At 35.9% G+C, this 22852-nt stretch overlaps 1 protein-coding gene and 1 long non-coding RNA gene across 3 annotated transcripts in view; one reads left to right on the forward strand and one right to left on the reverse strand.

Moving 5' to 3' along the window:
* LOC126911047 (uncharacterized) overlaps positions 1 to 22852 on the reverse strand; it is a 436837-nt gene that overhangs the window by 203013 nt on the left and 210972 nt on the right. The gene's annotated exons all lie outside the window — the stretch shown is intronic.
* LOC118271470 (uncharacterized) overlaps positions 1 to 22852 on the forward strand; it is a 285447-nt gene that overhangs the window by 167164 nt on the left and 95431 nt on the right. Inside the window, exon 2 of the mRNA XM_035587561.2 lies at positions 3 to 40. The gene's annotated coding sequence lies outside the window, so the exon portion shown is untranslated. The remainder of the gene's footprint in view (positions 1 to 2; positions 41 to 22852) is intronic.

The raw sequence follows: 22852 nt of genomic DNA on the forward strand, positions 1-22852 counted from the left end.
TCAGTTTTCCCGTTTTGGTGATTCCTATGGAGATGAATAGGTAAGGAGAATCTTATTACTTATGCTGTTTTTACTAAGGACATCAAACAGCAGTATATTAATACTTTGAAAAAAATCTGTTGAAGGCAAATCCTTCGCTAACGCTGGTCATTATTGCCCCCCATGGCGGTTCATGTGTTAACACATAATAATAGAATTAACATATACACTACTCACAACGTTGTCACATGCATTGCAGATTACGATGTATAGGCATAGCAATAACATTGCTTTTTTTCTTGTACTTCTTAAAATACTGAATAAGGTCTTAAATTAGAAATTTCATTTCACTTCTTGTATAAGGGTTCTATACATAAAAGTTTCTTAACTTAATCTTCACACTTGGTAAACGTTTTGGATATTGCAGTTTGAAAGGTTCAAAATTTAGCGCTCTGTAAGTCGACTCTTGCAATACCCGCGTTAAGAGTAGAGTTAGTGACAGATGTATTCTACTACGCTGGTACCACATGTCTTACAACTTCAATTAATTAATAATTTACATGTATAATAAGAAATATTTTATTCAATATAAACAACTTCGGTGTAAACGCAACCCCATCTATAAGTCCGACACAAGAATTCGTCTATAGAAATGCCCCTTATATTACCGTCAAACGCACCCTTCCTACACACTGCATTTCGTACCGACCCCCCAACAAAATGCAGTTTAGCGTGATGATAATTTCGATCCGATATTTCGGTATTATTACGGCGTATAGTTTGGGAAGGAACAGCTGTTGTTGTAGGTAAACTTCGAATGTTTTGTAAAGGTTTAAAAGTAAATAATTGTGGGGGTTTTGTATAAATACTGACTGGCTGACTGTCATTGGGTTACCAGTTTTGAACATTATTAGAGGTACATAGGTTTTACATTACATTGAAATATACACTAGACACAGGGAAAAAGTATTGTTTGTTTTGTTTTTTTTTTATGGTATAAGCCGGTAAACGAGCAGACGGATCACCTGATGGTAAGCCATCGCCGCCGCTCATGGACACCCAAAACACAAGTGGTGTAAAAAGTGCGGTGGTGGCCTTTTGGGGGATAGGAATTTAAGGGTTGTTAGGGAATCGGGTATTGGTAAGATTGGGAAGGGGGGTAATTGGGCCTCCGGTAACCTTAATCACACAACGAAACATATTGCAAGCGTTATATCACGTCGGTTTTCTGTGAGGTCGTGGTATTATTCCGGTCGAGCTGGCCGATTCATGCCGAAACATGGTTCTCCCACACCTTTGATGTGTAAAGTATTACTGAGTTTTGCGATTAACAATATCGCATACGTATTTTGAACATAGCGATATTATTAGATACATGTAACATTTCTTTTATTTTAAATATACTCTAGGACAATACCACGCTTAAAAAGTGCGCACATGACGATAATTGAAAAAATACTTTTGATTCTGACAGCATTCCTTTTATTTTCACGGGAAAACGGGATTAAAAACAGGATTTTAATTTCCTTTTGTAGTTTCTGGTTTTAAACGAATTTTAATTATATTAACAACATGAGACTGTAATTTTAACCGCGGGATCGTATAAATCAATACATCGTGTGTAATTACAATTTATTGTTTGGTAGCCCAGCCGAGTGATAAATTAGTTTTAATTTAATATTGGCTTTCAATTGCCCGTGGAATCACAATGTTATTCTCTTGTTTGATGTTTTGTAACTTCACGCTTGCCATTTGTTTGAGGTGTAAACTGATACGACACATTTAGGTATACTTAGAGGAAGGGTGCTTTTCCACCAGAGATGTGCTACGCTACGTTGCTATGGATGTGTTTAGCTTCCATCATATATTCATTGGTACACATAGCTTAGCACTGGTGAAAACGTCAGCTAAGTTTTTTTTTTTGAGGGGGCAAAATCATCCAATGTCTTTTCCTGCCTTGGGCGAGGCGAAAGGGAGTGTCAGAGTCTTACTGACTAATAACCACCCCGTTGCTACTCCTGCTTTTCGAACCGGAGCCCCGGTAAACAAACAAATATTTACACTATAATCTGCAACTAAAACTATTTACCATTGGCAGCTGAAACACGATATAATACGTGCAAACTGGAAACCTACTTAAAAAGTTACAATTTACCTTTACAGGCGGTTGTTAGTCAAGCGAATTATAACTAAAACCTGAACATGTTTTGGGAACTAGTTAACTACCAGTTGTGTAGTGTAGTAGTGATAAAATGTACGATATTTTTAAGACGAGTTCAAAAGATGAATATATTTAATGGTAGTTGTTTTAAAATCATAACACACTTAATACTTAACACATCGCACTTAAGTGTGGGAGAGCCATGCTTCGGCACAAATGGGTCGGCTCGACCAGAGTGATACCACGGCCTCTACATTATCACATTTTGACAAGACGTAATCAATTACTTTTAGAAATGCCGATATCTTTATGTCGTTCGTGATTTTTTGTTTATTTAAGAGAGATTTGTAAGTAAACATGGTGGTCTGATTTTCTCTCGAGGGTCGAAAAAATTGACTATGCATTAGGCATTAAAACAATATACAAAACTCCCCTTTTTGAGGGGGGAAAATCATCCAATGACTTCTCCCGCCTTGGGTGAGGTGGGAGAGAGTGTTAGACTCGTACTAACTAAAACCACTCAATTCCTATACCTGCCTTTTGAGCCGGAGCCCCGGTACACCCGCTAGGTAGTCGGCAGCTCCGTATACAAAACTCCCTTGGAATGACAACTAGCGATGATCTTGCCACTCCTAGCATAACTCAACTAAAACCATTAAAAACTATTTAAATACTCCATCAACTTAACTAATACACTTCTTCCTAATTACTATGGAATTATCTGTACAATACATTGACATTCGGTTATTTTCGGACGAACGTGTTCTAAGCTTGCTTAGAGTCAAATACCTCTGGTGTATAAATAGATGAAACCAGGGTCGGTAACTTGTGTTACCTGTCCGTAATTATTGGTACAGTACATTGTATGTATGTGTTATTACTTATGTATGTATGTATATAACATGTAATTTAGGAAGAATAGTTCTATATGCTTGGACTAAAAAAGCTAGTAGTCTTTCATATGTTTTGTAATTTAATCGTGAAAGCAGACAGATTTTATTTGCATTTGTACGGAAGCGAGGATTAAACTCTTTCAAACTTTGTGACGGAGATCAACATAGGTCTTTTTTATTTTTGTATCCACATTAATACTTACTTAAAAGCTCAATTGTCAAATAAGAAATCGATCATAATCCGGAGCTGCGGACAACGTAACAGGTTACCGGGGCTCCGGTTCTAAGCACGAGAAGGACTGAGAGTCAGTAAGAGTCTGACACTTCCTCTTGCCTCACCCAAGGCGGGAGAAGTCATTGGACGATTTTCCCCCCTCAAAAAAAAATCTATCATAATGATATGGGCTTATAGATACACAAAACTGCAATGCGACGTTGCACCGCAAAAACCTGCGAGATCACAATACGCATCGCAAGAACCTACGAACTGATTAGCATCGCCCACTTCTGCGATTTTACGTAAAACTCGATAACGCTATGTTTAGTTCGCTTTGAGACAAGATATACCTTATTCTAAATATTTTACAATGTATTTGACAAGTATTGGAAATAAATAAACACATATTTCATATTACTAATCTCTAAACACTGACACATTATGAGCACTTATATTATCAAAGTAAACGAAACTAATACAGCTATGAGGCAAGGGCTATCAGAACTCAAATAGTATGTAACAACGCTAGCAATTATTGTACTGAGTCAATATTTGTTTAACTAGGAATAACTATCTGTTATCTACATGATCCTTATTGGTTTAAGCTACGTGTGCAAAATTAATAGGGATGATGACCGGGTATGAAAATTAAAAATCTGTATAGTCCTTCAGTCAGGTAATTAATAAACATTAGACATACATATATATTTTTTATTATGTCAAAAAATAAAACAATATTTGAATAAAACGAATTAAATTTTAGGACTGGGAGCAAACACGTCATTTCTACACATAAAATGTACCTAGAAGCGACGTCACGCGATATTACAAATCATTATAACGTCAAAGTATTTGTCTCCATAAGAAAATAAAAAATACGTGTCTTGTGTTTTAAAATAATCTACAATATTAAAAACTACTCATCTACCCTATTGGCACATACTGTATTGTAAATACTCAGTCTTATAGTTTAAAGAAGTGTTCTATCCTTGTTCAGTTTACCACTACTTTAACAATCAGAAGATCCATAAGACATTATTAACCCTAAACACTACAGACAAATATAGACACATAAACAAACAAAAATATATACGAACGAGACATCAAGACAATAAATATTCAGATCACGTGCCTAGACTATTTTCACGTCTCAGAAATTCTAGATAGGGTACAAGCAAGGCTCAAAATGAGGCTGACAGAAGATAAATCTTAGACAATTTGCTCTGAATTTTAATACGACTATCGAAATAATGGCGCAAGAAATATTTCGTCTCGAAGGTATCTGGTATTATCGTTATTTTTTAAATCAGACTGCCAAAATAAAACTGTTGATTATAAATCCTCAGCTAATGTCGCTCTGAATTTTAACTTTTTACTTATTATTTGTTGAGAGGAAATGTGTGTTTATCATTATCATACCTTAAACATAGAGCTGCGGACTATCTAGCTGGCTACGGCGCCTCCGGCTCAAAAGGCAAGAGTTGGAACGGGGTGCTTTTTAATACCCTCAAAAAGAAATAACCCGTTGTCTGTCGGAACGCAGATCTACGCGAGAAACAATGTGTTTTCTATTGTGTCTTATATACCGACAGACAAGAGATTAAACCTTACAAATTACTACTGAATTACCTATGAAACACTATTGGTTTCTTGTTAATTTGAAAATACCAATAGCAACTCACTCCAGAATCGAACTTGAAATTCGTATTCAGCAGTCTACGTCCAGTCGGACAAAGAACCAATCATTTACATTTACATTTTTTCATTTGCATGGATGAATAGAGAAAAAGGTATAAAAGTGAGTCCATTGTTAGTATTCATTTATTCAATAGGTAATAAGATTTTTATAGTTCACAATTTCTCCTAGAATTTGATTAGGGAGGTAAGTATCTGGGTAATAAGGTTTGGACAGGTCTGATTTAAGTGAAAGTTCTTTTTCGTGCCGATTGTTCTATGTTAAAAACTGTTATAGGCAGAAAGAATTTTGTTTGGGTTTGCCATAATACTGCCTTTTTCAAAAATTAGAATGTGCTATGATAATTTTCTCGGCTGTATGGAACCCGGGATCCATAGATTTTTATTTTACATTTGATTGGTCGAAATTTGGCCACTATCTCGCCTGTTGGTAAGTGATGATACGGCCTACGATAGAGCACGTCTGCCCATAAGCAACCTATTTACTCGGGCTTTGAAGATACCCAGGTTATATACCCATCAAAATCAAAAAATATCAATAATTAATGACTTAATTTGATTTATATTGCATGTGTCATTTGATATACCTACTTTTTAAATGGCATGTAAAAGTGCTAAACTTATGTTGTTGTGCCCGACAGGGTCCACATTGTGTCCTAGAAAAGTTTACCATCCAGTTAAGCCTCACATGTGGAAAACAATTGAGTATTGAGTATGATCAACGAACACAACGTTGTAAACTGCATAAAGCATGCAACTGTGATGAATTGTTTTTATCAGCTGCATATGCAGGTACAAAAGAATACGAAAAAACAGTATTTGATAAAAGGCTGGAAACTGAAAAACTTAGCTCACAACAGGAGTTTATTTGAGTAAACGTAGATATTGCCAATATAATCCCCACTCGACATTTGAAGCATTCACTTTATGAAAATATTGCTTTTCAATAAAATCTATGAGTTTCAGTCACAAAGGAATAAATTGTATGTTTTTATAAAACAAAATCTGTCAAGAGACTTCATGTTGAGATACGTTAGTTTTGTGTCACAAAGGCGACGATAGACGTAGGTATACATAATGTGTACACAAGTGAGTATAATCTTATTGTATAACTAGCTTCCGCCCGCGACTCCAACCGCGCGGATGTCGGTCTCGCGTGGAAGTTTTATTTCTCCATTTTGAGTAACTCTGACAATGACATCTTATAAATATCTATTGATTAAACCCAAATACGGCGAGGCCCATAATAATTAAGGAGATCCCTCTATTGAGCTACTGCTGTTGAGCTCGCGTTCTGTAGAATAAAACTGAAAAATAAAGATTTTTTTCTACGTATTTTTCAAGGATAAAAAGTATCCTATTTTATGCCCAGGATAATAAGGTATAATTATACCAAGTTTCATCGAAATCGAACCGTTAGTTTTCACGTGATGCCTGAACATACAGACACACAGACAGACAGACAAAAAATTTTTAATCACATATTTGGGTTTGGTATCGATCCAGTAACACCCCCTGCTATTTATTTTCAATATTTTCAATGTACAGAATTGACCCTTCTACAGATTTATTATATGTATAGATTTATTTAAAAATAATGTTTTGTTTTTTTTTTGGACAAGCTCGCCATAACCTCCCAACCGCAGCTCCTGTATCCACCTACCATCTACAGTAGATAAAACCATGAATACACCGGACTGATGAATTTATTTAAAAAAATATATAAGTACTTATTGTCGCAAATGGAAGTAAACATCACACACAGTTACTTGTGCTTTCTCGATGGTTTATTATTCGAAAGCAAACTTGAATTTTGATTCCCAGGTTAGGCAAAGAATTATTAGAATTCTGAGAACACACAACATAACGTCACGCCTTTTTACCTGCAAAGGGGTAGGCAGAGGTGCACATTACGGCACTTTTTTTTTTTTTTTTTTTTTTTTTTTTTCAAATCATCCAATGACTTCTCCCGCCTTGGGTGAGGCGGGAGGGAGTGTCAGACTCTTACTGACTAAAAACCACCCCGTTCCTTCTCCTGCTTTGAGCCGGAGCCCCGGTAACCTTTTACGTTGTCCGCAGCTCCGGATCGAGCATCAACCCTACTGGGCCCCAACTGTGGTGGTCTGGCTCTTTGAGGCGCGCGGAACGCGACGCGCCGTACGCACGGGTCTGGTTCTGTTCGGGCGGCGAGCTACCCTTACTCGTCGTCCGCAGACCCGCACTTACGGTGGCCGGAGATCGTCACGCGATCCCCGACGCTCGGAGTGTCTTCTGCGGCGGCTGGGGCGTGAGGAGGATCGTTCCCTCACGCGCTCCGCCTCCTCCTTAGCTAGCATGACTGCTTCGCAGAAGGAGGAGACGGCGTCCCATTCCCCCTCGCTCCGCACCATGGCCTGAACCAGGGCCGGACGCGAGAGGTCACCGTCGCCGATCACATCCCTAAGGACACGGCGATGCTCAGCCCATGCAGGGCACACCGCTACTGTATGTTCCACCGTGTCCTCCGGGTGATCCTCGCAATGACGACACCCGGGCGTTTCCTCCCGCCGAATCCGAAACAGGTACCTACCGAAACTTCCGTGTCCGGTAAGCACCTGCGTCAGGCGGTAGGTGAGGACGCCATGACGCCTCTCTAGCCACTCCTCAAAGAGGGGACTTACCGCTGCAATAACAGCGAGCCCAACATTACGGCACGTAATGCCGTTATGCAATATACACCCACTCTTATGTAATAGTTGGGCCTATTGCCATTTACTGGGCACAATTCCAGACTCCGTGCTACTACTGAGAAATTTTCGAAAAACCGAAAAAAGCCTAGTAATACTTTGCACAACCCGGTAATCGAACCCGAGACATCATGTCCTTGAGTTTTGAGAACACAGTATCTGGAAAATGTCCCAAATATTAAACAGCCTCCCTATAAATGAACAAATTAAACATTGCGCGTTTCTAACTTGTCTTGGATCTGAACTATTATTCACACAAAACCCGTTTAGTCCACGTGCGAGAGAACAAAACGTTAGTAAACCTGTTGTTTATCGACTGGCCGATCGGAATGAATCACTATCCGTATACTCCTCGCTTGATCGTGAGATATCAGGGCAACGACCCTACACTCTATTATGGAGATTGAAAGACGTATTCGCTATTATAGAGAAACATTATTAAGTATGGTATCTTTTATATTAAAAGTGCGTTTTGGAAGTCAATGAAAATGTGTACAAGCTTGGCTATGTCCCATTTAAGTCGTACTATGAATGTTCTGTCATCACTATTACTTTAAGTCAAAAGAAGTGCCCCAAGTCAGTTCATACCCTGTCTATACATCAAATGTAATCAAAATCCGTCCACTAGTTTCAAGGTTTCATGTTAGACGTTCAAACTAACAAATTTTCATATTTATAAATAATATTAGTATGAACTTACGATCTGTGCCGCTGGAATTGGAAAATTGAAGAATTGGTGTAGAAATGTGTTCAACTTTGCTGACGCATTCCGACTCACAGAATGATTTTTCTTTGAAAAAGCTACCAACATAGAAGGTATACTAAATACATGTTATTTATCTAGTCCCCGTGACCTTCAGATGTCTCCAAACATAGTACAAAGACTTCGATTATTCCCGATGTCCACCACTTGTCTGGCCACCACTGGGGGACAGCGAGACAACTTTAAAACATTATTCTCGTTGTCCACCACTGGGGGACAGCGTCACAACTTTGTCATTTTTTCCATTCGTCACCACTGGTGGACAGCGACACGGATTTTTTAACATTCCCTATGGCCACCGTTGGGGACAATGGCACAACTCTTTTGATCCGATTCCCACTGGCCATCAATTTAAATTATTTTATCTAGAGACCATTTGGTTTTATGCTGAAGTTACTTTTATCCAATTCTAAAGCTTACGTAATAATAATGACATAATATTTCTTTCCTTGTATAATATAGTTAATTTAATTAATTATAGGTATAATTCATTGAATATAATTTTATTTTCTTGCTAATGCTTATTATTATTATCTATTGATACTATTCACTTCATCAAGAAATTAAATTCAAAAAAAAAAAAATTAAAAAAAAAAACAAAATAAATAAATAATAAATAAATAAAATAAATTAATTCAATTAAATTTTAATTAAATTTAATTTAATTAAATTAATTAATTCATTGAAATTAAATTTTATTTTCTTACTAATGCTTATTATTATTATCTATTGATACTATTCATCATTCATCAAGAAATTAAATTAAATTAAATTAAAAAAAAAAAAATAAATAAAAAAAAACAAAATAAATAAATAATAAATAAATAATTAAATAAAATAAATTAATTCAATTAAATTTTAATTAAATTAAATTTAATTAAATTAATTAATTCATTGAAATTAAATTTTATTTTCTTACTAATGCTTATTATGTATTATTATCTATTGATACTATTCACTTCATCAAGATATTAACAAAAAGTATTGCTATGAGGGAAAGTACAGACGCCAGCACATCAAAAAAAAAAAACAAAAAAAAGCATGCGTCATTGTAACTACGTCATTAGTGCACTCGTCGCTCCCATAACCAGCCATGTCCGATTTAAATACTAGTGGTTGCAGTTCATCAGGAAAAGTGCATTTAACATATATAAATAGAAAGGGCGGGACAATTTTATTACACGGAGGATATGAATATATAATAAAACGAAAACATAAAAGTGGTTTAATAATCTGGGAGTGTACTAACAGGAAGAAGAACAAATGTAAAGGACTTATCAAAATCAAGGTAAGTCCTAATAATAATACAATAGTAGGTATATCACACCTTATTTAGTACTCATTTTGGAATTGTTTATTGTTTTATAAGTAGGCATGTTCAAAATTTTAAATTCGATGACATCGTTATTAAGGCCGCCATTTTGTTTACTCGTAGGGCCCCCATTTTGTTTACCAATCCCAATATGACGGTAATGTGAGATAAATGTGAATAAAAAACAACTTTTTGTCTATGGTGATGATTTGATATGTCTTTTTTGTAAAAAAAATAAAAATTTTTGTTGACCTAGGATACCAATATAATTGAAGAAAAGCCACATCTATGCCAACCTGATTTTGCAAGAAATTTTGTAGAAGAAAAAATACAGCAATGTAAAGATAAATTGGTTTCTCCTCAATTTCCACCAGTGCCAGAAACCTTCAACGCTATGGTGAGTGAATTCAAAGCCATACCAAGTTTGATTCAAAACATACCGTCATTTCAAAGCATTAAGTCAAGTTTATACAGACATAGAAATACAATCGCTGGAATAAAAAGGCTTAAATGCAAAAATGTGGAAGAATTCCAAGTTCCAGAAGATTATAAGGACTTTCTTTTAGCAGACTATTTATATAACTGCAACCGAATTGTAGTGTTTTGTATTGAAGAAGCCAAAAATGTAATCTGTGAGATTGATCATTTCTTATGTGATGGTACCTTTAAAAGCTGCACAGAGCCATTCACTCAACTTTACTCGATACATGGAGACTTCAGAAGTACTGAAAATAGTACTAACATAATTCCGCTAATTTATGCATACATGAGTCGCCGTGATGAGGAATCCTATACAATTCTTTTCAATTTAATCAAAAGTCAAGTTCCTGGATGGCAACCTTTAAAGTTTTCAATTGATTTTGAGAAAGCTGCTATGAAGGCCATAAAAGCGACATTTCCGTTAGCTATACTTAAAGGATGTCACACACACTTTAAAAAAGCAATATGGAACAAGGGCCGTGATTTGAAACTTACAACATCTGCTGACATATTCAAATTTCGAGAGGTAGCATTGACTACAGTACTTCCATTACTGCCCGAGACAGAAATAAGAAACGGTTGGCTCTATATAACGCACAGGGATACTACGGATCCTGATATTTTAAAGTTCAGGAAATACGTTGAAGTACAATGGCTAAAAGATGATTTTATACCAGTTTGGTGCGTTTTTGGGGAAAGGCATCGCACGACAAACGCTGTCGAAGGGTGGCACCACAAACTAAATTCAGCGATGAGCAAGAAAAACCCAAACATAATGCACGCTTTAAGCGTTCTTCGAGAAGATGCATGTTTTTTCTTTGTGAAAAAAATGCAAATAAGTCAAAAAAAAGAACCGTCCAACAAACGAAAAAAAAAGTATGTTTACAGTGATCAGTTTATTCATGAAACCCAATTGGAACTTGTAAACGGCCAAATATCTGTAGGCCAATTTTTAGAAATTATGAGAAACTAATAAGTATAGTAACCTAACCAAATAAGGCCTATGCCCCAATAAAGCCTATTTTGAAAATTTCCCTCTTCCCGATTTCAAATGGTCGCCAAAGTTTGTAGAAGTGTGCATGCACATTACTTAACTAATTTGAGCACAGCAAGCAACCCGTGCCGCGATTATGTTGGAACCTACAGACGAAAATAATCACGACGTGGAGCGCACTTTAGTTTTTATAAAATTCGAGTAGCGTAAACTGTTAGTATTTTTATATTTATCAGTATACGACGTGCCGTGTTTTGTCTGTATGACAATTATACATTTAGCCATCTCCTCACATTAGTGAAATAGCTATAATATCGGTGTATTTCATATAATAGTTGTTTTGTTTACCTATGTGCCATGTCCTAATAAAGCCTACAAAAAAAACGTGTAGGCCTTATTACGGCATAGTTGTTTTTCAGTAATTTCATAGAAAACGGATCACCAGCTTCTGTCAAAAAGAAAGCCAATGGATTTTGCAAAAGATGGAAAACGCTGTTAAAATGGTAGAAAGGGGTAAACGGGGTGAATAGATACAGAAAAGGGGTGAATGGATATCGGGAAATTCTTCATAGTATCTATTTACCCTTCGAATTTTATGCACCCTGTTTTACCCGGTAGGCTGCTGCAGCCAGATATAATTTCCAAAGAAGTACGCACCATCTAAAGAGTGGTTCGACTACTCAAAAGCTAGGTCGGTCGCTAAATTGGCTACAGAACAAGAAGTTATTCTCATTCGTTTGACTGATGCTGGGGTACCGATGACTTCAAAGATGTTACTTGGGTATTACATGATGAGAAACTCGTCAAGTCTGATGTATAATGACCAAAATTAATTAATAAGGTTTCATTACATTTATTATACGCATTGAGAAAGTTTTATTATAATTAAGAAGTTGAATACTTACTAGTTTTTATTGAGGCCTTATTAAGACATAGGGTTCCCAATAAGGCCAAAGTGACACTTTAGTTATTTGTGTTTACAAAACTGTAATTTTTGTTTCTAAAGCTATTTTGATTCCATTATTACAAAGTTTAATAAATAAATATAAGATTTTGAAATAATCAGCGCATTGTCATTTTAAACCTACGACCTAGGCGGTAATAAAAATAAGGTAGGCCTTATTTGGTTAGTTTACCTTACTTATTGTATTTTGTTTAACTATGTGGTGTTTAAGACTTTTGGCTCATATTCATGAGCAGCATTACGCGACATACGACGCGGCGATTGTCGCACTGCTACTGAGTGAATGTGAGCCTCTAGCATGGCTTGAAACTAGTCGAGTTCCTCGTCAAAACATTACGTGAGTAAGCCGATAACATAATAATTAATCAAAGCTATATTATATAATACTAAGTAGTAGGATCATTTTTTAATACTTGAGTGAAACATTTAATAAAAATTGATTCAAGAATATGACTATTATTTACCTACCATATAATTTATAAATATTTAAATTAGTCTTACCCTTAGCCCTGCTAAAAATCAAATCCGTAAGTATATTAAGCTATCCCTTACCGGTCTTTAGATTAAACAATTTAAATTGATGACCAGTGGGAATCGGATCAAAAGAGTTGTGCCATTGTCCCCAACGGTGGCCATAGGGAATGTTAAAAAATCCGTGTCGCTGTCCACCAGTGGTGACGAATGGAAAAAATGACAAAGTTGTGACGCTGTCCCCCAGTGGTGGACAACGAGAATAATGTTTTAAAGTTGTCTCGCTGTCCCCCAGTGGTGGCCAGACAAGTGGTGGACATCGGGAATAATCGCAAAGACTTACAAAATAACGAATGCCTAAAATAGAAATAAAGTGAGTTATTTGTAGACACACTTTTCAAGGGGGTATTATTACACGGTTCCCGCCCATTACAAATACATTTTATATGAATAGGTTTCTTTTATTGAAAAAAAAATTGTAGGGGTTTGTAGGAATCTTATTAATAGTATAGTGTTTGTACCGTATACATCTGATTCTGGGAAGGGGTAAGTTGTTTTATTCTGAAATATGTTTCACACATTGAACGCCGTGGCGGTCAACGGTGACCGACGTTAGCGGAGGATTTGCCTTCAACAGTTTCGGGTGTGTGTTCTTGAGTGGTGTTGATCAGTTTTTTTCTTGAAGAGGGAAAAATATTCAGTGACTTTTCAGGCGAGAGGGAGTGTCAAACTCTTACTGACTCAAAATTACACCTGCTTTTCGAGCTGGAGCCCCGGTAGCTCGCTAGGCACTCCGTTGCTCCGGGTCGGCATCAGTCCTACTGGGTCTGTACTGTCTGTCTCCTGTCTATTTGTTTACCCACAACACACACTGTATGAGATCTTTGACCATACACTACTACATTTCTTGACTCTGTAATATTCTCAAAAGACCACATAAATAAATACGTATCTGGAAATTGATCCCTGAACTCCGACAGCATTCATTTTCCATCACTAAACTGTATAACAATGACCAAAAAGAATATGCAGTCCATAATAAAAAGATACTTTATGAGCTTCCACTCGAGTCATGAATGCATAAGTTTCGGTTGAATGCGCGGAAAACTTCACGAATAACAGTTGAAAGTTCCTCCGTATATTATGGTGGGGGGGGGGGGGGAGGTACTTCACATTCGCCACTACTCCTATAGTACTCTTTGTTTTTTTTTTCATTATAATATCTAACTACACAATTTTGGTCCTTTGAGGTTCTTTGTGTTATGTCGTGGTGGCTTAAGACGCCCGCTTCACAAGCATGAGGGTGTGGGTTCGTAAAAATGAAATCGATTAATTTTAATGTGTAACAAAACTAGAAGGTCAGTCTGTTGTTTTATAATCTAAGAACTCTCCAATTTTAGGATACCTACATGCTTTACCAAAACGTTTTTGATAACTGAATTGAACTTTATCTTTAGCTCTTTAACAACCATTCACCGTCAGTAATTTTTCGATCATCTTTACTTCTATTATACACAAATACTATAAATAATTTCATCATTAAAACTATTTTCACCGCGTTATAAATAGTTTCGCTTACTATTGATCCTTGGAAATTCGTCCAAAAGGACCAGTATAAACTAAAGATTCTTATCAACGCAACCGCCTACCCGCATTACGAAAATCCAAATTTTAATAGAATCTTGCGATATCTACGGGATAAACCACGGAGTTTGTGAGGCTAGATAAGGCATGCTCGATATATTGCTTATTGTGTTGACTCAGTGGAAGAGAAATGTGTTCTAGTCCTAGACTGTGATATGAGAGCGCAACTCTCTTATAGTTTCTGCCTATTTTTGAACAGTTACTGATTTAAGAATAAAAAAAAATTTTTAGTCGTTAACATAACATTGGTTTAAGAGGTTGATTTTTCCTTTTAAGTGTGAAAACACTTGTGCCAGAAGAAGCCGCTCTTTTTGTTTTGTTTTTTTTTTTTTTTTTTGAGTGAGAAAATCATCCCATTTCTTCTCTGTGAGAGGGAGTGTCAGACTCTTACTGACTAAAAATCACCCCGTTCCTACTTCTGCTTTTCGAACCGGAGCTCCCTTAACTTAATTATATCTTAGTATATGTATATTTAACTAAATACATTTATAATATTTAAGTGAGTCACCAGTTTAGTATGGTTCGATCTGACAGTCTACACGCACTAATTCTAAAAAACTAATCTTAGTGACATCCAGCATCACTTTACATCTGTGTCACCCACAGCCTACAATACACGCCCCTCATCAAGCAATCCAATTAATGCATGTCGAAATATAAATCTGATAATATTTTGCCAGAAATCCAGAATCAAAAGTTCTGGATTCTGGATCACATCTTTACGAACTTGTAATGACTTAAGTTATAAAACTTATACTTGTATTTGAAATAGAAAAACTTTTCAATATGTAAAGTGTTTATTTATTCAATAAATGGGATTTGTATGCAATTTGCGGAGTGGTGTTTGGAGTTCTAAAGTTTTAAATGTTTGTGTATGTAGTTTCGAGCCTGATTTGTGAATGTTTATAAGTTATATGTGGTCTATAACTTCTGCATACTGATTAATGGTTTTTGCAAGTTCACAATCATAGTATTTACTGAATCCGAGGTGCGTTTAATTTTTAAGATCATCTTCTAATGGGTTTGAAACATAAATTGCATTGCTAGAATGGGCCATGCTTCAGCACGAATGGGCTGGTTAGAAAACCGACGTGAAACAACGCTTGCGTTGTGTTACGTTGTGTGAGTGAGGTTACCGGAAGCCCAATTACCCCAGTTCCTAATCTTCCCAATCCCCAATTCCCCAATTTCGAGTTTTCATGGGCGACATTCGAGTGTTCATGGGCGGCGGCGATTGCTAACCATTAGGTGATCCATCCATCGTTTAGCGGCTTATACCATAAAAGAAGTAAAAAGTATGATAAATAAACTATTACGACAAGTCATATAAAGAAAACCAATCAAAACCCCGTCAAAATCAAATCAACATCACCAAAAACCAACATACGTCAAAATAATCCGTTCACATCGCAATAATCCCTAAACCAAACCAAACCGTTCCCCTTACGATTTATAACTGAAGATTAATCACCAATAACTTCCCCGATCCATCGAAGGTAACTTGCCAACTCCGTACGTGTCCCAACTTGTGTTTTATGACGTCACAACACAAATCTCATAATCTCACGTCGACTCGATAAAACGGTGTTCCTTCAGATATTGGGATCATAGTAAGAGTTTGTTGATTTTGTTGCTATGGCAACGTGTGTTGGTTTGTTCAGTTCTAGATTGGTATGGTATTGGTAAAAAAAACCTCATCGGTTTTTTTTTAAGCTTTCGCTTTGATCTGCGTGGTCAAGCTTCATCAAGTTAATAAAATAGAGAAACATGTACCTATGTAGTTACCTGACTCGAGATATATCCCTGATGGACGGTGGACTTCGACTGCTAAAGAATTTGCCTTAATTTTCTCCCTCTTAAGGGGGAAAAAACATCAAATAACTTCTCCTGTCTTGGGCGTGGCGAGAGGGAGTGACAGACTCTTACTGACTAAAAACCACCCTGTTCCTACTCCTGCTCTTCAAGTCAGAGCTGGTTAACCCGCAGTCAGTCCACAGCTCCGGGTCGGGCATTCGTCTTACCGGGTCCTATCTGTGACGAACTTGGATATCACTGTTTATAAGGCTCTGGTTTATCAAAGTAAGCTGCTGCTCAGTCTCTGTCTAATGTGTCCTTGACTACAGCAAAAGTGGTAAAATTCATATGTTTTCTCTGTCAACATATCACAACACGTGGCAATCAAATGTTTATAATAAACATAAGATAGTTTGTATATTAACACGTACCCTAAAACATCCCAAACCTTAACCTCGAACTTAGTTCTTAGGCTTCCAAATATCATCCATCTTAACTAAGTAACATTATAACTAGCAGAAACTTCCTCAAACCGTGTCCCCATCAATAACAACCTGCCTTAATTCAATAAAACAAAAACCTTCCTTACAATATTGGTTAATTTATTACCATAGCAACTAAAAACATCAAAGAATTTTCGAGGCAGCACTTAAGAAAAATTTTGTTCTAGGAAAAAGAATTTAACATTATCGGATCAAGGTTGAGTTGAAGTCAAAATTGTTGGAAAATATTTCATCACTTCAAAGTACTTAAAGTTTAGTACGCCAAAATCATTTATTCAAATTAGAAGAATAAGGAAATTCTGTTACTCTTTCTTCTAGAGTTTTGTTTGAGATTGAATCCGACTTGATTGCGATAGGGTTCGTAGCTAAATTTAAACCAGTATCTGATTTCTTTTGAAATGCCAAATATTTTCGTTTATATTTTAAACGGGGCTCGAAATTCTAACTTCACAGTTCTTGGTAGTTCTCAGTAAAGAAACATTAATTTTGCTTTAAATTTGTTGACCAAAAATTGGAAAATGGATCAAAGGACCAAATTAAAATTTTACCATCAGGTTTTTGAAATTATTTGATGATAAATAAATGATAAATGATATTTATTTTGCGAATAGGTTATAAAATAACACTTTTACAAGTCAATCTCTTAAATAACTAGATAAGGCCGGCATTTCCTATCGGACTACTCTGAGAAGAAATGCCGAAACAAACTCAGAGGTCATAGTCTCTTTTAAAGTCCAGACAAAATCAATTAGAGATGTCGGACAACCGTGCAAGTTTATTCTGTAGTGGTCTTTTGAGGAAAGAACCACAGCAGTTTGAGCGGACCTGTTCAGATGGCAGCACGCATGTGTCAATTTACAATTAGCTCAGCTGACGGCTATTGCTGAATGATCCGACGAACAATACAACCAAAAGAAAATATGATGGGGATACGGATTAAAATGTTTTATATAATATAGTAGAATGCTTTTATATAACTGATTCTATGAGAAATAGATATGACGAAAATTGAAAGAAAAGTAAAAATATTCCATTCAAAACCACTAACGTCAACGGTATGAACACATCCATTGCTGGACAAAGGACCATGTATCCTTCGCTAGGCAAATGAGTCGGGGCTTGCAGATAGGATACCAAAAAAAAAAAGTTACAGTTGCCCATTGATCCTCAGTGTCTTATCTCTAAAAGTCTGTCACCATGGCAACCAAAATAACACAGAAACATAGTACAATGTAGCCTACAACATAGGGTAAGTAATTAGTTGTCCAAACTCGTTCATGAGCTGTCGAAAACAATAGGCTACCATAAAATATAGTTGAACAGTGCCGCCATTATGTTTGGGAACAAAAGTTACGTGAGTGATTATCATCAAACGTTACTTAATATCACACCTGTTCTTAGAAATGGGGTAAGCATAGGTTTAGCAGTAACTAACTGTATAAAAATATTAAAAAGTTATTTATTTAACTGAAGTTTTCTATTGATCTAGCTTCTGCTGAAAAAGGCTTATTTGTTATTACAGACTATAATCTAACCCTGTTCCAAATATTATCACGATTCCTTCAGCCGTTTTGACGTGATTGAGTAATCAACATGCAAACTTTTGCACTTATAACATTAGTAGGTTACAATACATTATATAGGCACCTTCTATCAACACTTTCGAGGACAACAGGCGTGTTTTCTTGATTATACGAATGACGAGATCAATAATCATCAAATCAATGACTATATATACTTCTTCACCCGTTATGAGTGACACAGAAAGTAAATAAACCATGATATTGAAAACTTGAAGCTTAATATAAGGAATGGCAATTTACTTAATTTGATATCTTAATATCAAGTTTTCTATTTACCTTTGCTTTACTTCCGAACAATATATCAAATTTGATTATGCCTCAAACGAAGCGGATGTGTGTACAGGCAAATATCAAAATCATGTTTATTTTCATCCAAAATTAATTTCACTTTGACGCGCTCAAGACTTTGTAATCCACCGTCGTAAATAAATAATGCTGTGAATTAATTTATCGCTACTTTTAGCATCTGTTTTCTAATTAAAATTGTCGTCTGTATTACTTTCATTCGTTTATTAATTTTCATATCGTGACTGTCCTTCGACAAGTGATCGAAGTAATTTTAACGACAAAATGCCTCTACAGAAGTGTCCTTTAATTATGAGTTAAGTAATAACCCAATTTAACATTTAACATTAAGTACCGATAAACTCGATGAATCAAAAACAATACATTTGTGACAAGAAACCATTTTAATTGCCAGACAAAACTATCGCCAACTGCCCTAACTTTAAAAGTCAAGCAATCAAACAGTGTGTTTTCTTAACAACTCAACTACAAGACAAACTTGCAAAGAACATTCTAGAACAAGTTTACACGAAGTCATTACTTGGACTCCAAGTCTGTAGTCCTGTGCTGCCGTGCCAAGCCAATAAAACTTAGTGTCAGGAGGAAAATCAAATAAGAAGAGACACTTTGGGAGAACACAATAAATAAAATAATAATGAAATAACGACGTTCTGAGTCTTCCTAAGTGCAATATCTTCAGTTCCTTTGAGGACAATGAAGCTACAATTTTATTTGTCGTGATATTTTACGAGCAACTAGCTTTGTTTTAGTGATGAAAGCCCTTAGGGAATGATTTTGGCTGAGCCAACTGAGACATGGGCGTGTTTTTGGAGATTATAGAACTGCTTTATAGAATTTAATGTTATTGGTATGATTGCTTTTGTAACTGATTGCTATTGTTACTTTAATGGTCGTTAGTTTTATTAGTGCTTGGAAAATGTTCTTGTCTTTTATTGTACATAGAGTAACATCGAGGTTTACTTGTAGAGTAGTGGCACGGAGACTCGAAGGACCACAAGTAACATAACTAATAAACATCGCCGTTTTTAGTTTTTCCAAATGTCTTTCCTCGTAAACTTTATCCGTGTACCTGATGTAAGCTAAACCATTAAAGATAAAAGCGTAAAAGACATTAATAACCCATTACTTAGCACTTAATGCAAACGTAACAAGCAGAGCGCCCAGCTAAAAGTTTTCCAAGTGACATTTCTGTTTATCCGCACCGCCTACCGGGATCCGCGAAATGCTTAAACTTCCAACGAAATACTCAGAGATGACCCAAAAGTTATTTTTACTATGCCCATAAAACCTTTGGCCATAAATTGATATCGTTCTTCCTCAAACTTTTACCGCAAAACCTCTTTTCTTGGGCCTGATACTCTTCAAACCTCATTTTTATAGCAAACTACCTAATTTCTTGGAATCACCTTCTCAAGGGTAGAAGACTTTCTAACTACTTTATTTATTCGTTTGTTTATTTTGTGTTCATGATTAATTGGTGAAGCAATGAGAGGCGAGGTATGAAGCTGTATAAACAATGTTGTGATTTACCGCCAGTTAATAACCGAAGTATATTTTTGCCAGAAAATTGTTGAATAGTTCGTTTTCAACATCGACCTCCGAAATGGTGGTAAAGCACATAATATATATATATATCTTTATTAATATTCTTGGTAAACTATATCAGACCATATTATTCAATTTCTACGTACTTTATCTGAAAACAAATGCTCTCATGTTCAGCACTTCTATTTACAAGAAGAGACAAAGACTAAATTTGTCTTAGTACATTGCTGAAACGGCGTAAACATTCGATCCCCTTATATTAATAACCGACAAACAAACGAGTAATCAATTATATCCGATGTTTGATTGTTTTCTGCTCCGCAAATAAATTGGAGGTTAATTCATTCGACATTTGTAGCAAATTATTAGCAAGGTTGTTTCTAGACGGAGTGTAATAGATTCAATGAATAGACGCCATTGTTTTAAGATGGATGCTGTTTTATTATACTGCAGTGTCTGTGTTCGACGTGGTGGCCCGGAGGTTTAATGCTTGAAGGCGCGGGTCAACCCTACCGACGGCAAGTACCAATGTGATTTTTTCCGACTCATATGTACTTTCTAAGATTTTTTAAACACAACTGACGGTAAAGGAAAATATCGTAAGGAAACCTGGACTTATCGCCAACCCGCATTAAGCAAGCGTGGTGACTAATGCTCAAACCTTCTTCGAGAAGAGGCCTTTGGTTAGCAGTGGCCAAGTATAGGCTGTCTATTTTAAAGAATACAAATCATGGTACAATAAAATCACATTGGACATTAGAGAGGTTAAAATAAAACTACAACACTGTTTCATCCTTACCTCGTTGTGATTGAACATTTTTTTTTGTGCGAGAACAATACTTCGACAGTCGGTACGAATGAAACGGTCAACCGGAGTGATTACACGGCTGCCCTGAAAACACGTCGAGTAACAACGCTTGCATGGTATTTCACCGTGTGAGTGAGGTTTACCGGAGGCTTATTCTAAGGTGGAAGTCATCTATGTATATGCCATAAAAAAGTTTGTGACATTTCAGCCAAAATCAAGTAAAGAAAAAAGAAAAGATTAGTATCATCTAAAACCTTACCAAGAAATAGAATTTTAACGTGGTGAGTGGTGATGAGAAAACATTGATAAAACCCTCAAAAAGGTTTCAAAATAGGTACTTTACGAAAATGTCGTCTTGAGATATATTCAATAAAGAGTAAAGGCAGGCGATACAGGACCGATCTACCCTTGTAACCATAAACGTGGCACTTGGGTACAACAAATGTTAAATTCATTTTGCACATACCCCCAAACACAGCCTCTTAGGTAAAATAACAAGGTGAATGACCTTGAATAACAAGCTCTTTGATTTTTTTTTCTATTAGCAATGCAAATTGATTTTGGTCCTTAGGCATTTATGGTCCTTTGAATTTTGTTCCTTTTAGCTTTTTTTATCAATTCGTATTGGGATGGTTTTCTAAGGATCTGGTCGTCACTGATTGGTTTGCTTGTGTTTTTTACTAGTTTTTTTTATTCAATATTACTTAGAAAATATCTTTATAGCTCAAAATGTAATGTTAATTTAGGTATAGATGAATAAATAGGAGGTTAATATCTAATAAAATAATCTGATAGCTGATGACCAATGTGATCGTAGAAAATCAAACAGAACCAATGTTTATTTCGACCCTTATATTTTATTTCTAATCTTGCAACCTAATACCTAACTAATCTAACTCAATCCCATTTTTAAATAAAAAAAAAATAAAATAAAAAATCAGCGATTCATGTAAAACTTATCAATTAATCTGTTACACATTTCATTCTTTTCTGCTTACATTCTAACGATTTAATCAACTACCTAAGTGACTTTTCAATCTAAACAATTAATTTCTTTGTCTATTTGACTATCAAAGTTATATCAAAGCCTTAGGTAAATCAGTAATAATAATAAAACAATGTCTATTCCTATCATTTTGATCTTTGTTTAGTAAAATAGTTTTAACAGTAGATTTACTCATTGACTAGTTAAATCAAAGTTATTCTCTCAATGAGAATAAACTTTGATTTAATCAAAGTGTTTCAATTTGACCTGTACTTCTTGTAATTGTTCGTTCATCGTGAACAATTTAATTCCGAAAACCCTTTATTTAATAGTCGAGGTGTTCTATTCTGGGACTGTAATGTAATTATTGCTACTAGCTTTTGTGAAGAAAATTCGATTTTGTTCTTGTTTGTGAAGTGGGTGGAAGTTTTTCTATTGAATTTTAAATTACAGGCTTTATTAGCGGAAAGTAATTATTATGTATTTTTTTGGAATAGGACGCTATTGAGCGGACGTATTTGTTATGTGTTGCTACAGAGCCTTGTATGTGTATCATTATGTAAATGAGGTGATCGAAGGCCCAATTACCCCCCTTCATAATCTTCCCAATCCGCGATTCCCCAACAACCCTTAAATTTCTAACTCTCAAAAGGCCGGCAACGCACTTGTAACGCTTCTGGTGTTTCGGGTGTCCATGGGCTGCGGAAATTACTTACCATCAGATGATCCGTCTGGTTGTTTACCGGCCGTTTAAAAAAAATACTAAAAATCCAATTTGTGACAGTCATGTAGGACGGATCGAAGAACACACGTCTCACCTGATGATAAGAGTATCACCGCTGTCTATAGACACATCTAGTACCAAAGTTGAAACCAAAGCGTTGCTAACCTTTACACTAATCACATTAAGATCAACTAGAAAAAACGCCAGAGCTGACTCGTCTCCTGACACAATAAAAATGACGACAGCGATTACCGTACCTTTACTACAGTCCTAAAAGTCTCGTGAAAAGATAAAAAAAACACTAA

This window comes from Spodoptera frugiperda, chromosome 9 (genome assembly GCF_023101765.2).
Source record: "Spodoptera frugiperda isolate SF20-4 chromosome 9, AGI-APGP_CSIRO_Sfru_2.0, whole genome shotgun sequence".
Classification (NCBI taxonomy): domain Eukaryota; kingdom Metazoa; phylum Arthropoda; class Insecta; order Lepidoptera; family Noctuidae; genus Spodoptera; species Spodoptera frugiperda.